This window comes from Gavialis gangeticus, unplaced genomic scaffold (genome assembly GCF_001723915.1).
Source record: "Gavialis gangeticus isolate Ggan-Ray unplaced genomic scaffold, GavGan_comp1, whole genome shotgun sequence".
In the NCBI taxonomy this organism is placed as follows: Eukaryota; Metazoa; Chordata; order Crocodylia; family Gavialidae; genus Gavialis; species Gavialis gangeticus.
The window spans coordinates 185,658,101-185,671,092 of record NW_017729022.1 but is presented as its reverse complement, the minus strand read 5'-3'; the positions used below and the strand labels follow the sequence as shown (position 1 = coordinate 185,671,092).

At 43.8% G+C, this 12,992-nt stretch overlaps 1 long non-coding RNA gene across 1 annotated transcript in view; it reads left to right on the top strand.

Annotated features, from left to right (window-relative positions):
- The first annotated feature begins 846 nt into the window (after positions 1 to 846).
- Positions 847 to 12,992, top strand: part of LOC109297096 — a 19,134-nt gene continuing 6,988 nt past the window's right edge. The window contains exons 1-2 of the long non-coding RNA XR_002097206.1: positions 847 to 858; positions 8,701 to 8,704. This is a non-coding gene — a long non-coding RNA (uncharacterized LOC109297096). The remainder of the gene's footprint in view (positions 859 to 8,700; positions 8,705 to 12,992) is intronic.

The window sequence follows — 12,992 nt, the reverse complement described above, 5'->3', positions numbered from 1 at the left end:
TCTTTTCTAGAAAATGCCGATGCTTACCATCATATAGCAAAAACCAGCATAAGTTGCAGAGTAATTCAGAAGTTTAAGTTTCTCTTACAAGTACGAGAACCCTGCTTTAGATGCCACTGTCTGCCCCTTCCTGTTGGTGAGTAAATGGCAAAGAAAGGAGGCAAGTCACCTTCGGGGGGTGTAGGCTGAAGCATACAGGTGGCATAAGACAGTCTGTGCCAACCTAAACTACTGTAGAGAAGCAAGAAACCCTCCTTATCAGTCTGGCAAACTCTATTATATTGAGTAGTTTGGAGAGGAAAGGTTGCTGCTCTCTTGATAGAAATTGCCAGTGTACATTCATTCAGTTTCTCTTTCCAGGAAAAGGATCTTCCAGACTGACACTTGGAAGATCTTCCCTGTGAGAGAGTCTTTCTCTTGCTAAAATAAGTACCTATACATTTGGTTCCTTCATGATCAAACAGAGCGGAGGCTTCCCTTGTGCATCCCCAGACTAGGGTCACTTCAACCTCAGGAAGCATCACCTCACTGCTTCCTCTTGTCCAGGATGCAGCACAAGGCTGTCTCAGAGTCTGGGACAAAGTTTTCCTCCCATCAGATTGACAGGATCAAGTTGGAGAGCTCCAAGGCCAAACCCAATTACTAGGGCTGTGTGAAGCTTTGGTAGCTGATTCAGTTTGGAGGAGATTCGGCCCGATTTGGGGACCGAATCTCTGAATCTGAATCTAACCAGGAGACCAAGTAAAAGCTCTGAATCCATTCAAAACATCCAAATCAATTTGGAAAAACTTGATAAAAGATTTGGCTGATTTGGAGATTCAGCTATAAACTAAACAGGCAGCTGACAGCTGCCTGCAGGTGGTATGTCTGTTGGGGTTGGGGGAGGGAAGGGGTGTGGGGAGGGATTGGGGCTGGTGCTGGGACAAGCTGCACAGCTAGAGCAGGGGGCATGTTACTCAGGGATGGTGGCAGGGAGTGCGGGATGCGGGCGTGGCAGCACAGGGAGTGGGGTCTCTGTCCTGCTGCCACTTGCTGAGCTGGGAGAGAGGTGGGAGGTGGGATGTGGGTGCAGCTCACTCCAGGCAGAAAGAAGCAAGTGGCAGCAGGGCGTAACCCCCACTCCCAGCACTGCCGCACCTACATCCTGTGCCCCTCCATGCCACCTAGCAAGCGGTGGCAGGACAGAGCCCCCACTCCCAGCACTGATGTGGGTGTGGCAGTGCTGGGAGTGGGAGCTATGTCCTGGTGCTGTCTGGAGTGAGCTGCACCTGTATCACACTCCCTTCCCCCCCACCGCCCTGTGCTGGCTGGGCAAGCGGCAGCAGGGTAGAGCCCCTATGACTCCCCCTGCCAGGGAAGAGGCAGAAACAGCCAGGGGAGCTGCGGGAGAAGCCCCAGTGGCTGTGCTGCCTGGCCCATCCCCTGCCTGGCCCCAGCCCAATCCTGGCACTTTGAAAAAAAAAGCAAAAAAAAGAAAAAGCCCCACACTCACCAGCTCTGGCAATGGCAATTGGGGGGCTCTGCCATGAGTGCCCAGAGGGGCAGCACAGGGCAGTGGGGATCGCCCCTCCACCTGGCACCCATGCAGCAGCTGCCCCATGGCGTGGGTGCAGTGTGGCTCGACAGGGCACCACGCACTGTCCCGGAGCTGGGGCGGCTCCACCTGTCAGCTGGAACTCCTGGTTTGATTCCCCAGCTCCCTGATCATTCCCCCAGCTCTTCCCAGGGGGCACAGCCCCCAGATCTGTGTGCTGGCTTTCAGCAGGCTGCTGCTGTCATCCGCCTAAATAGCCCAGAGCCACCACCATCACCAGCTGGCAGCAGCCTACTGTCATTGCGCATCACCTTTTTTCAAGTGCTGGGACTAGGCTGAGGCTGGGCAGGGGATGGGGCCAGGCAGGGCAGCCATGGGGGCTTCTCCTGCCACTCCCCTCACCCAGGGAGAGGCAGGCACAGCCAGAGGAGCTGTGGGAGAACCTGCGGCCGCCCAGCTGTGCCTGCCTCTCCCCAGCTGATCCGAATCAGCACCTAATCTTCCAAAGCTGATTCTGCTGAATCGATTAAGGAGAGTGATCTGAATCTCCAAATTGAATCACTGTCCTCCAAATTGGCCAAATCCGAGTCACATACTTCCCTATTCGCACAGGCCTACCAATTACCCCTTTCCCTATCCCAGGAGGTAGCCCCAGGTCTCGGGTCCAGGATACTGGGCACCTCTTTAATGGAATGGGGGATGTGGGAGCATCCTCTACCCCCAACTGCATGTGCCCCTTTAAAGAAGGACTCTGTGAGCTGCTGGAAATTTGGGATCAGTATAAGCATCAGGAGTCTCTTGCCGGTTTCCTCATGCTGTCTAGGAAACTTAAAAGAAGCAGGTGGGTTTTCAGCTAGGGCTCTCAACTGCTTGACTGCTTATTAAAGGTCTGGGCAACTATGAGCCCAAAATTGGGAAAAGGTTCCCTGATGCCAGGCTCATGCAACCCAGCCTTTAAAAAGGCATCAGTCTGGTGGCACTGTTTCACTACTCCTTTACTTTCCCATCTGGGAAAAGGCATGCAGACTTTCCCTGCCACTGTACTAACCCCAGGGACTGGGAGGAATGGAGCAGCAGCTGATCTCCATGCCATACCCAAACTGGATCACTCAAGTAGGGGAGAGGGACAGCTGCAAAAGATGGAACCCCTGTGCACTCTCCCCCAGAAGGAACCATCTCTGTTACCTGAAATGTGCCCCCAGTTTTGGGACCCGATTAATGATTAAGGTCTGAAGACTAATGCTTGGAGCATCTAGATCAGTGGTTCTCAACGTTTTTATATCTGAGATCTAAAACGGAAAATGCCAGTTCTTAGTTTTCACTCATTTTTTTACTTTGGAAAAATACTAGAGAAATTCTTCTGTTGCAAAGAATTCAGAAAGCATATAATGGGTCAGAATGCTTTGAATGCTATCGATTCCTATTTGAAATCTCGGGGTTTATCTTGTGAATCATGTTTGCACATTTAACTGTGTTAACATTATGTGGCACCCCCACAGCACCCTTGAGGATCACATGGCACCCTGGGTGAGAATCGCTGCACTAGATTGATTGTTTTGGAGCTCTTGTGCCCAAGAAAATGGTAAACATCTAGGGATGAGGTGGAGATTAGGTTACCCTCTAAAGGTAAATTCATTGGTACCACCATCTTGTTGTTGTTCTTTGTTGGGGGGTTTTTGGGGGGAGTTATATTGTTTTTTGTACAGTATATTTTATCATAGAACTCGGGTCGGAAGGGACCTTATAGATCTTCAAGTCCGACCCCCTGCCTGGGCAGGAGAAAAGCTGGACTCAGATGATTCCAGCCAGGTAGGCATCAAGCCTTCTCTTAAAGACCCCCAGGGTAGGAGCCAGCACCACTTCCCTTGGAAGTTTGTTCCAGATCCTAGCCGCCCTGACTATGAAGTAGTTCTTACGGAGTGAAGTAGTTCTTATAAAATGGTTACTTCTGATTTTATGAACTACAAATCAATTCATATTGTCTTGTTAAATGATTGACAATGCTATAATGTATAGAAGTCCTGTGGTATAGATGTCTGCTAAGAGTACACATATGAGATGACCTACCTTATACTTGCTCTAAAAGGATTTAATAGTTATACTACGTAATTCATATTAATTATTTATTGATAATTTATTAATTATTAATACATCATAATAACCTTTGGATACAGAGTGACTGTAAGGTACTGTTGGTCAGCACAACGAGGCTGTTTCAACTATGGCTGGCCATGTTCAGAACATGAAAATAATTTGAATTTTAGAGGGATTTGTTTTTTTCAGTTTCTGAATTGTGTATGTGTGTCTACAAATATGCACAGAGATAGTTGTGTATACACACAGTGCACACATATACATATGCACACACATGCATGTTTGAGAGAGAGGGAGGTCTACAGTAGAGTGTGTTTTAGAGCTATATAAATGGGTTGTGTTCTTAACACACCTTCTCCTGATTACTGGTAAAAACTAATTAGGTTTTGTCAGTTATTCACTTAGAGTTTTGTCTTATTGAAACCTTGCTACTCTATTTAACCTACTTCTACTCTGCAAATATCTGCTGCCATGTTATGTTATGCTTTTTTGCTTAAATTAACTCCTGAATAATACAGCATAGCACATACAGGAGAATGAAAAGTTTTCACATTTTTAATACAAGACTGATTTTATTATATTACTGGAGAAATAACTTAGATTGCTCTTGCAGTCTCAATAAATCACACATGAAGTCTTCTTTTTTTTCTAAATTAAATTTTTATTTAAATAAAAGTGTTATGTTTGTATTTGAACTGACAGCTAAATCTGATAATTAGAGTGCATGAAGTTGGCTTTGATTGGCATTGTAATTGGATTGTCATTGGGCTGAAAACCTATTATCTTTGGATCATGCCCCATGAAATCTGTTGAAGAAACTTTGCTGCCAGTCATTAAAGCCACCATCTTGGCTTACAAATTAGGTTTGAAAGGCTTTTTACCACTGGGAATGTAATTTAAGCCACTGCAATTGCACTCCCATTAATTAAAATTATATTAAAATTATGGTTCATTTTCTAAATATTTTTTTCATATTTTATTAGACATACTTATTACTAAATGCTTAACAAATTACATAGCAGAGCTAGTAAAAATTGTATTTTAAGATAATCCATCATTTTGGCACATGCTACTCAGCATCAGTGGAATTAGTCAGTGTGTTGATCATTAAAGGATCTACTATTTATGTTTTTCATTACCAGTTTTCATTAAAAATATCATTTAATTATAACATGGAATATTTAAAAAATACAGAACGTTTACAGTCAAAATTACAATTAACATCTGTGGAAAAGAAATGTGGACAGAGCCCACTTTCAAGTGGACATACTTCATTAACATCTTAATTATGTCTTATATATGTTTTAATGCAATATTAAAATGTTTTAGGTTATATAGGGAAAAAATGCCCCCCCCAAAAACCCTGTACATTTTTTTTGTCTTATACACATTGACATTTACTTGGAGATTAAGCTGACAGGAAAAATACTAGACTGTAATATATATAGCACTATATACCATGAGAATTCAGCAAGGATGGCTTTTTAAACTACTACACATTTTTAGTGGTCTTTTGCACGTTTTAGGAACAAATGCCATTATCATGGGCTAAATACAGAAGTTCAAAGAGCCTGAGGTGGAACTGATTCAGTATTCTCTGTGGGGGATGGTGCTGCGTAGGGGGTGTGCTCCCCCAAAGCCCTGCCTCTCAGAGCGGTAGACAGCTGGGAAGAGGGTAGGGCTGGGGCAATCCCAGCCTGACTTCCTGGGCTGCAGCACTGTGAAAATCCCCCACCATGGGGGCTTTCCATCTCCTTGCACTGTAGAGATGCAGGCTAGGGGAGTCTGGGGGTCCAGTCCCCTGCCCCCCATCCTGCCAGGTAGGAAGCAGGCTAAGGAGCAGATGCTTTACTGCCTCAGCTCAGTGACAGCTGGGAGTGGGACCAGCCCCGCTCTGCTGGGCAGACAGCACAGTTCAGGGTTGCAAAGTATCGTGGGATGCTGGGGACTGTGAGTTAACTTGAGTCAGGAGTGGATCTGGGAGAGAAGTTCCATAAACAGGTTTAACCTAAATCCATTAAGTCTGATACTACATCCATCCAGGTTTATCTTAAACTGGATTCAGCCATTTTGAAAGTGGTTTATGTGCACTGAATTTCTGTTCTGTTACATGCTTAAACTAGTTTTTGATAACTTAAACCAGTTTATGTATAACTTCTGTCCCTAGCCACAGAGGAATTTAGTAGCAGCACATCAGTGGATCCATGCAGTGGGTCCCAGAAATTTGTGACAAGTAACTCCTTTCATTTGTGGATGAGAGGTGGGGATTTTTTAAGGTGATATATTTTATTGGACCAGCTGTAAAGTTGGGATAGAATTAGACAAGCTGTTCTTCAGATCTGAAGAAAGTCTTACATTTGAGAGCTTAATGAGCTTAACAAGCTTTCAAATGCAAGACTTGCTTCTTCAGACCTGAAGAAGAATTTATCTAATTCTTTCCCAGCTATATAGTTGGTCCAGTAAAAGATATCAGGCTAAGAAATCCTTGCCTGTCACACAATTTTTGGACTATCATGGCTACAACATCAATGAAATACTTCATGTTGCAAGGAAGTTCATCCCAGCTCAGAAGACGTACTTGTGGCCAAGGTACCAAATAACCTTTAACATGTGTGATTTAAGTGATTCATAATTTTTGTAATGGCCAACTGCACTGAAGTGAACTTCCATGTCAGAGTCCTCAATTCTGGGGAGACTGACAATTTTTGCTTGTCCTCTTCCACATGCATAGTATATGAGACTGCTAATGGGATTTAGTGTTGTGAGTTTGGGTATTACTCCAGTAGTATGTAGTTCTCAGCTGATATAGTATCTTCCACTGCTGAGATGCCTCTGTGGTTAGAAGGAATAAGTGAGGAGTAAAGAAAAAGTAAAACTTGCCAAACAACCTGACAAGGTGCCTTGTTTTCTCTAGGTCATCAAGTTAATGTGCTGCCTTTGGGTCACTACTGGAAGATTCTTTACTCAGAAGAATTGTAGCATTGGGACACACTGTCTTTTACTAACTACCCTTTCCCCCTTCTTGTTATTGTGAGCTGCCTATTTGTCAGTGCTACATTAGATAACCATATCTTCCTTTGTGTGGGGGCAAATGCCAACTCCACTAAAAACATTTTCCTTATATAGGAGCCCCTCATTAAAAAGAAAAGGCTCATCTGAGCATAACACATGGATGATTTGCATGTTCTGCTCACTCCCTGGTCATTTTTGGTTTGAATTCACAGTCCTGGTCCTAATCTATATCTTAAAAATTTTGGGTATGCTTATTTCACCTCACTATACATGACAGCTGGACAGTACAGTGTGACAGGAATGGAGGGCAGGACATCCGATGGCAGGATCCTAATGGTGGCATTCCTTGACATGGTAAATAAGATTGAGCTCTGGCCTCATTATATCCAGCTCAGGATGTAAGACCTATTTCTTGGCTAAAGCATTCCTCCAATATGAATGCTATGCAAAACCTCCAACTGAGTGGTAGAGGGCAAAAAGAATGATGTAGGAGGGGAAAGAGAGGGAAATCACAAGAAGATCAAATCAGAGGATGCTGAAAAATAATATATGGAATATGCATAGATACCACACTAAAATACCTTAGATCAGTGGTGCTCAATTTATGGCCCACAGGTCAGATGCAGCCCCCCAAGTGACTGGATATGACTTCAGAACAGGGGGTCAGAAGTAAGCAGCTCAGCCTGGTGGGTCCCCTGCCCTGTGCTGCTAATCCCCTCTTCAGCTATCTTCCTCCCTCCCCTCCCATCTCCTCTGTATCCCATGTTTCCTCCAGTCCTTTTCCTCCCCTCTGCTCCTGCCTTCCCCTACTGGAGGGGAGTGGTGGCCCACATTTCAGTCAGGTCAGAAGCACCTAGCCTACCACTCTATAAAGTCGAGCTCCACTGCCTTAGAGCAGACCCGGTGTGCTCTATTTTTTCATATGGGTGCCCCTTGTCACATAACAATATTGGAGAAGAAGGGTGGCTGTGACCCCCAAGCACAGAAAGGGTGGTCATATTAATCAGTGACTATATAAAAATGCTTCAGGAAGTTTGTATTTAATACTCCAATATGCTCTTTTGAGTTTTTAAAAATTTGACTTGACAAAAAATACCTATTAATAACCCCCCTTTTAAAAATAATTGTTTTCCTATGCTCTATATTCTAACTTCCTACACAGGTCCTTCATGGACAGGTTCAGCCTGTGAAAAGAGCCAAGTGCTATTGCTTCCTCTCTGATAAAAGATATGGGGTATTGCAGGGCTAACAGATCTTTTGTAAAAATTAAATCCATTCTCAAGATACTCTCAGCCCTAGACCCTTCCCCTTTAGATATCCTATACCCTCCCTTGCACAGCACCTTTGAAATTAACATCGCTTCAGTGTACTGTCGGAAAGCTGGCTTTTTCTAATGTTCATTACTCTGACAGTGCAGCAGAGCAGAGTCAATTTCAAAGGCTCCTGTTTCCCACACAGAAGTACTGTAAGCAGCCATGACAATAGCTCTTTGAAGAAAAGAGTCTGCCAGCAGGACAGGCAGACAGCTTGAGGTCATGTTTAAGCAGCCCCAAAATGGGGTATCTAAGGGAAAAAAGGAAGGGTCCAAGCTGAGAGAAGCCCCAAGTTAGGAATTGCCTTAAAAGGCTCCCCCTTACCCCAACTTGTAAACCCTTCTTCCCAAAAGAAGAGGCAGCAGTTGGAGTCTTTTACATCTGATGGGATTAGATACAATTGAAGCCCCTGAAAAATTCTGAAATAGCAGCAAAAAAGGACAACTAGAAAGGAAAGGCCCGTAATATGAGGTAGAATTCATTTTTAGATCTTTTAGCCACCCTCTACCCTAGAATGACTTGAACACTCATACAGAAGAGCAGATGATGAAAAGAGGCAAGGATTTTTGTGGGTGCTAACTTTTATTGGACCAATTGTATCTTTGGGATAGACCAAAGGCCAGGTACAGACATTACATTTTTACCAGTATAACTGATCAGAAGCTGGTCTTTACCTATAACAGAACAGAAGTTTGACACACACAACCTATCAATACCCATAACAGAACAGAAGTTCGGTGTGCACAGACTGGTTTAAAAATAGGTGAAATTGGTCTAAGATTTCCCCCCTCTCTCCACCCTTCCACCCTACCAAAGGGTGGGTGTGTGCTCTGTTCACTACCTAAGTAAACTATGCCGCATGCAAAAAGCCATGTAACATAAATTCCACCTGTGGTTTCTTGAATGGCTAGCCATAGACGCATTCAACAGCTTTTCTAAGTCCATCCCCAGCTTTTCTAAGTCTATCCCCATGCAGTTGGTCAAATAAAAGGTAGCACCCACAAAAATCCTTACCTCTCACATAATCCCTGGACCATCACAGCTACAACATCACTCCAACACTACCCAAAGATGAAAAGGAACTGAAATGGGTGTAGCATGGTGCTATGACTGGAAAAGGGCCTCTGTAGCTGAGGGTCATGGTTTGCAGGGGTGGATGATGACATTGGTCAGAATTGTTTGTTCTGTCTTAACTGATTAGAACTTTAAATCCAAGATACTTGCATCATTTTATAAAAACATGTTTGGTGGTATTAGACTGCTCCTCCAATTATTCACAGACAATTGAAAGATCAAGTTTTATGCAGAAAGTAAGATAATTTTTTGTCCACAATACATGTAATATTTTAGTTAACATGTCTTGGCATACAAGTTCCTACATTTTCAAATGAGATGCATCTGTGCTTTTCTTCTACAAGAATATGCATATAAAACCTCATATCATGCCACAAAAATGCCCTTTCAAGGAGTTTTCTGACTAATTTAACATAGTTTGACTAATGTAGAAAGTATTGGGTATCTATACATGTGCAGGGCAGGCATTTCCAAAGGTGTCGTAAATTTTGTGTTTTACTTAAAGTGTTTTAGCTACAGTTCCTTAAAACTTAATAGATGTTTCATGGCTTGGGTGTGAGTTTCGTGCCTTACTGTAGGTCTGTAGAGTAGGAGGCAGGGGGGCTGGATGCTGCAGCAATTAGTAATTACCACTTTGAAAAGCGCCAGTTAAATACACGTGCAATAAAGGCAAGCCATAGTTTGCCTTGCATTTAAAACACATACAACAAGGTTTAATTGCAACAACTTGCACCATTTAAAAATGTTTTAAAGCCACTCATGTCCATTAAGTGACAGCTTTAGAATGCTTTAAATGGTGAAAATCATCATGTGGGTAGGCACCTATTATTTTTTCTTCTTCTGGTAAGAACTGGTATGTTTTAGTTTTCTATCAGGACCCTTACTGGAAATGAGCATGCAGTGCGGCAGTGTGGGTGCCTTTCAGAGTCTAGGGTCTTTAGTTTGAAAGCTCTGTCTATTGGAAATTTCCCTTCTGGATTTCTGCCTTCCTTATGAGAGATGTTTCATCTGAGAACTATTCCTGCTTCCAAAGTTGCAGTTCCTCACCTGAGGAACCACAGCGGGATTCCACCATAGCCTCTCCATGCTAACCTCTTAGTCTATGAAACCAAATACATTACTTTTAATAAGATATATTTAGCCTTTGATTTAAGAGTCCTCATGAATGAATTTGCTTACTCTGTGGTGGTTAACACAGTTTTTCACTTCAGAAAATCAAAGACCTTCCTTCCTTCCCTCCCTTCTTGCTTCCCTCCCTCCATTCCTTCCCTCTCTCCCTTCTTCTTTTCTTCCCTCCTCCCTCCTTCCTTCCCTACCTTCCTTCTAATTTATGCTGATCTCAAATGAATTTTTTTTCTAATAAAGTACAAGCTAACAAAGCTGGAAAAATATTTTATCGTAAACATTAATATTTTTATGTAACAGACTTGGATATATCCAGTTTTAAAAAAATGATTTATTTTTCCTGTTACAACTAGTTAGACTTGGAATGTTGTTTTGGGAAAAGAATAATTAATAATCTACATAAGTGTGACATGGTGTGTTTAAGCCTGACATTCCTGTACTTTGACCAGTAAGGCTTACCTGGCTAATATAGTTCCTGTACTCAGAAATAATACAATCCTGAAGAATATTCCCTTCAGCTGATAATCAATTTATCTGTCAAATGACATTTGAAAAATGTGAGCAGAAATGTCCTACACTGTATTCAAGTGTGTAAGTTCAGTGAGACACTAGCTTCATTTTTACATCAGTGAAAGAAGACAATCAGATTATTTCAATAGGCTATGCAGGCCCAGATTCACAAAGGGTTTTAAGCTTAGCATGGCCATACCTAAATTTTAGGCATCAAGACTCAGGGAACTGAATTTACTAACTTGAGCTGAGCACCCCAGATGTCTGTAAAGTGGTTGCAGAGAGTTAAGAATCTAAGGATGGAATTCATAAAAGCCCATATGTAGCTTTTGAGTGAAGTTGGACCTGTCTAAGGCAGCTAATAGAAAATGGTGAGGAGAGGGGTATGTCTAAAAACCTGCCTTTGTCCTGGACTTAGCTGCTCACTGCAACCTCAGTTGGGTACATGGGTAAAAATGGGATTCACAACCCCAAATCTCTTCTTTCAGTTAGGTACCTAATCTATCCATTTGATTAGACAACTCTCTGATGCTTTTCTTTTAAAGTACAGCTCATAGCAGAAACTGTGCTACCACTTACACACTGCATTGAAACAATAGTCTAGTGAAAGGCTGTCTAACTAGGAGACTACAAGGGGTTAAATTGAAGGCCATGTGCTCCCACCTAAGCACAACTCCCACCATTGCTGTGGCTGCTCCTGCTGGGGTCACTGGGCTCCCCCTCAGACATCTGGCCTCAACATCTTGCTCCCCCATCCAAGGGGGAGGCAGGGCAGCGTGGTGCAATTTGGAGGGCTTAGGGAACCCATGGCTCAGGGGGCCCAGAGCCCCTACACAGCATGGAGACACCCACAGGGCATGTCTACATGAGATGATTACTGCAGTTGCTTAATTGGCTGCACAGTAGTCTCAATGTCTGCATGTTTGTCCCTATTAGACTGCAGTAAATTAATAAATGCTGCTGTAGGTTAGTACTTGTCAACACAAGTGCTGTCCTGCAGCAGCATTATTTATTGCACCGAAATGCACCAGGAGATGCTGACACAGCTGGCTGGCTGGGGCATGAGGCCGCTTCATTGTGGGGGCTGCCTGCCAGCTAGCTCTGTACTGGAGCACCCTCATGCCCCAGCCAGCCCCTCCACAGCACGTTGAGCCAGGGTGGAGCAGCTCTGGGCTGGCAAGCTGACCTTCCTTGTACCCTGCCAGTCAGAGCTGCTCTGACCTGGATCAACATGCTGCAGTCCTGGGTGCATGTGTAAATGCAGCTCCCACGAGCAATAAATTCCAGTGTGATCTGTGCCAGAATATATTGAATCATAGTAATAGCATGTATAGATGTGCTGACAGAGTACAACTCATTGGGGGTCATGTGGAACAGCTCATGATGGGGAGGGCACCAATAGCTTGGTGGGGAGGGGGAGGATGGAGGGAATGGTATGGTGGAAAGCCACATAGTGTGAAGCCCCTAGCTTCTCAGAAGTCAAAGAGCCCAGGTTTAGGGAACTTGACCAGGAAGTGGGGCCCCTGGGTTTAATGCCCTTTTCAGCTCCATAGCCACATATCCCATCTCCCAGGAGAGTACCCAGATGCTCCCCTTAAGTCAAGATGGCAGCTTGTGGTATTGCACAGTAACTGAACTTTAGATACCTAAGTAACTTTCCTAGTGAAAACTCTGCAAGCATCTACATACTGTCAGGTGCCCAAACAGGTGTTTAGGACTAAGCTCTTGTTACCAGTAGACATTTAGTAGCACTGTAGCCATTAAGACTTTCTTTGGATATAACCCATATTATGTAAACCAGTGGTGCCCAAATGTTCTGCTCCATGGGCTGGATGATTGGTGTAGATTGAGTTTTCAGGCCAGATACACTCCATGGCCCTGATCCAGCATGTGTGGGACCAGGGGCCAATCAGGTGCATGCTGGATTGGACCCTTGTCCCCCATGTCATATGGTGGCCATACCCATTCATTAACCATCAGCCCGTTGCCTCTCCCCCACCCCATGAACTGAATGAAGCCCTGGCCTCCATCCCCAGCCCATCACATTCAGGATCTGGCTCTGGGGTAAGATTTGAAGCTCATTTTGTGAACATCTAATAATAGTTATATACCATTAAATAAAAAGAAAATTACAAGCATACTACAGAGATGTACTTTACAGTATTTACACACACCTATACCTCATATAAATTACAGTTAAACTGCATTAAAGCATCCAGCTTTCTGGCATCCTTAGAAACAGTTAAATCTTTCTCTCTCCCCTCTCCCCCCCCCCCCCCCCCCCCCCCCCCCCACCATCTTTTTTTTTTTTTTTTTTATTAAAATATTTT